This window comes from Pteropus medius, unplaced genomic scaffold, assembly GCF_902729225.1.
Source record: "Pteropus medius unplaced genomic scaffold, Ma_sr-lr_union100, whole genome shotgun sequence".
NCBI classification, from domain to species: domain Eukaryota; kingdom Metazoa; phylum Chordata; class Mammalia; order Chiroptera; family Pteropodidae; genus Pteropus; species Pteropus medius.
Window position 1 is genome coordinate 7,101,736 of NW_024351647.1, and position 3,765 is coordinate 7,105,500.

Genomic DNA, 3,765 nt, shown 5'->3' on the forward strand with positions numbered 1-3,765 from the left:
CTGCCAGCTTTTCTGTCTGGGAGAAAGCTGCCCTTCCAGTCCTGGTCCTGAAGCTAAATAATTCATTTCCTTCCTGCATATCCCTGGTGCCTTTCAAGCTGCTGCCCCAGCTCTGGAGCTCACAGCGAGTGAGCCCATCAGCAAGTTCATGTGTGGGCCTTTTAAAAGGATTGCCTGGAACTACAGCAGCCATCCTTCTTATTCAGCCACAATCTCTGCTGGTATTCACAGCCAGAAGTTACAAGGACTTCTCTTCCTGGCACTGGAGCCCTGGGCTGGGGACACTGGTGTGGGGCTAGGACACCTCACTTCTCAGGGTGGCCCTCCAAAGTTAAGATATCTCTCCCGATTTTTTCCCTTCACACATGGATGTGGGATCAGCTTATTACATGTCTCTGCTCCTCCCACCAGTCTCCACAAGACTTCTTCTCTATATCCTTAGTTATAGCACTTCTGTTTGGCTAGGCTTCAGGTTATCTCAATGATGGTTGTTTCATAGTTTAGTTGTAATTTTGATGTGGTCCTGAGAGGAGACAAGCACAGCATTTACCTTCTCTGTCATCTTGACTAGAACTTTCTTCGTTATTGCTTTAGATTAAAACCATAATCATTCATTTGAGAGTTTTCTTCTTTTCTAATACAGGCAATTAGTTATATTAATTTCTTTCTAAGGACTGTTTTAACTGCATTACAAATTTTCATATATCTTGTTTTCTTTTCATTCAGTTCAACATACTTTCCAATTTTTCTGTTAGTTTCTTTAACACATGGGTTATGGTTTTCATGGAAAGATTCCAGATGTCATTCCGTTATTGATTCTAATTTATTTCCACTATAGTAAATAACATACTTTGAATGATTTAAATACTTTTAGAGAAGAGAAGAGAAGAGAAGAGAAGGGAAGAGAAGAGAGAAAGGAGCAGAAAGCTTTTTAAAAAGACATAATGGCTGAAAACTTCCCATATCTTGGGAAGAAAATCAACATCCAGCATCACGAGGCCCAAAGGACTCCATATAGGTTGAAATTAAAGAGATGTACATAGAGATACATTATAACCATATTGTCAAAAGTCAAAGATAAGAAGAGAATTTTGAAGCAGCAAGATAAAAGTGACTCATCTTATATAAGAGAGCCCCCATAAGACTCAGTGCAATGACACATTCAAAGTGCTAAAAGAATAAAACTGCCAAACAAGAATGCTGTATTTGGCAAAACTATCCTTCAGAAATAGAGAAATAAAGACTTTCTCAGATGAAAAAAGTTGAGGGAGTTTATCACCATTAGTTCCGTTTTATAAGAAATGCTAAATGGAGCTCTTCAAACTAAAACAAAAGGATGCTAATTAATAAGATGAAGAACATTAAAGTATAAAGCTCACCAGTAAAAGGGAATAGATAGTCAAATACAGAATATGCTAATAATGTAATGATGGTGCTTAAATCACTTTCAACCCTTTCATAAAAGTTAAAAGGCAAAAGTAATAAAAGTAACTAACCATATTAATTTAATGGGTATACAGAATCAAAAGACGTAAATTGTAAAATCAGTAGCATAAAGTGTTGTAGAGGGTAAGAGAAAAGTAAAAGTATAGAATTTTTATATGTGATGAAAGTTAAGTTGTTATCAGCTTAAAATAGACAATTATAATTATATGATGTGTTATGTAAGCCTCAAAGTAAACACAAATAAAAACCTATAGTAGATACACAAAATGTAAAGAGAACGGTATTAAAAGATACAACAACAAAAAATTACAAAAAAAGACAGCAGAGAAGAATAAAAGGAATAAAGAAAATAGAAAAGAGTCAGAAAATAATGAGCAAAATGGCAATAGTAAGCCTTCACTTACCTATAATTACTTTAAATGTGCATAGATTAAATTATCCAGTGAAAAGATAGAATTACTGAATGGATAAAAACATGATCTAGAATCAGACTGGAGAAACATGGCAGAGTGAGAGATATCACCAGATATCTCCTCATGAAACAACAATAAACTGAACATCAAAAACTCAACCAAAAACACCCAAACTGCACATCAGCAAGTCTGAGCATGGGTTCTGTGTATAAGAACTACTACAGGTCTGAAACCCGGGTGTCGGGCGGTGGACTGGGAGAAATAAAGAAGCTGCTTCTCACAGCCACCAGAGCTCCCTGTAGGAGGAGGGGAAGGGGAGAAGGTGCAGAGTTTCTTGAACAGGTCTGCCTGGGAATGCAGTGAGCTCCACGCCGCCGGTGGCAGGGCCCAGTCATCAGGGCAGAAAGCAGAGAAGCAGGATGGCAGAGAAACAACAGTTGATTTTTACTGGCCATGGTTGCAAACCGAGGCTGAGCCTCAACCCCCAACCCCCAAGCTAAGGGCCTCTCCCCCGTATCCTCCAAGACTGAACACCACGGAGCCAGGGGAATCTGAGCAAACACTACCAAAACTGTCGCTAACACTGATGGGGATTGAGACTGAAGGTAGTGAGTGTGATTAAACATCTACGAGAAAAAAAAAAGGCATTATTAAGGCTTTATATCAAGCAGGGACCCAAGAAGCTTAGATGCCATCTACCAGAAACCAAAAGAAAAGCATCTTCTTTGAAGCAGGCCCAACGAGAGAACTTTATATAATAAATCCTGGAAAAACAACAGAATACACTTCCATTAATGCCTAGGTGGAGAAATAGTCCATTAAACACCATGAACAACCAAGGTGACAAGGCATTGCATAAAGAAAGAGAAAAATTTCCAGAAAATAAGCTTACAGACATAGCAGATATGTGACTTAAATGATAGAGAATTCAGGATGGTATTTCTGAAAAAACTCAGTGAGTTCTGAAACGAGACATATCAACAATTTCAGGAATTACAAAAACACCTAAATGAGCAGAGTGAGGAGATCGAAACCATAAAAACAAAAACAAAAACAAAAAAACCCCAGAATAGAACTTCTGGAGATAAAAAGCACACTGTAAGAGTTGAAAAATGAAATAGCAAGCTTGGGAAATAGAGTTGACCAAATGGAAGGAAGGATCAGTGATATCGAAGAGAGAAATCCAGAAACATATCAGAAGGAAGAAGAAAGAAACCAAAGAATGAAAAATAATGAAAGAGAAATACAAGAACTAGCTGATACCACTAGGAGAGGAAACATAAGAATAATGGGCATTATCAAAGGTGAGGCAAAAGAGCCGGGACTAGAAAGCATTTTAGACAAATAGTTGACAAGAATTTCCCAAATCTAAGGAATGAGCTGGAGCTTGGTATTCAAGAAGTCAACAGAACACCTAATTATCTCAACACAAAAAGGCCTTCACCAAGACACATTGTATTAAAATGATCAATAATCAATGAGAAAGACAAATTCTCAGGGCAGCCAAGGAAAAGAAGATGGTAACCTATAAAGGCAAACCCATTAGATTATTGTTGGACTTTTCGGCACAAGCCAGAAAAGAGTGGAATCAAATATTCAAAATATTAAGTGAAAGGAACTACCAGCCTAGAATAATGTATCCAGCTAAGCTCTCCGTTAGATATGAAGGAGAAATGAAGACCTTTCCAGACATACAAAAATTGAGGGAATTCTCCACTACGAGGCCTGCACTACAGGAAATACTGAAAGATGTTAGCTCATCTAAAACTAAATGACGAAAATAAAAAAATAAAAAAAAAAACAATAATAATTAGGAGTAAGAAGACTAGAAGGCAAATAGAAGCACAGAAGTGCAACCCTTACTAAGAACAAGGCATTATATCTTAAATAATAAGAGAATTGCTAT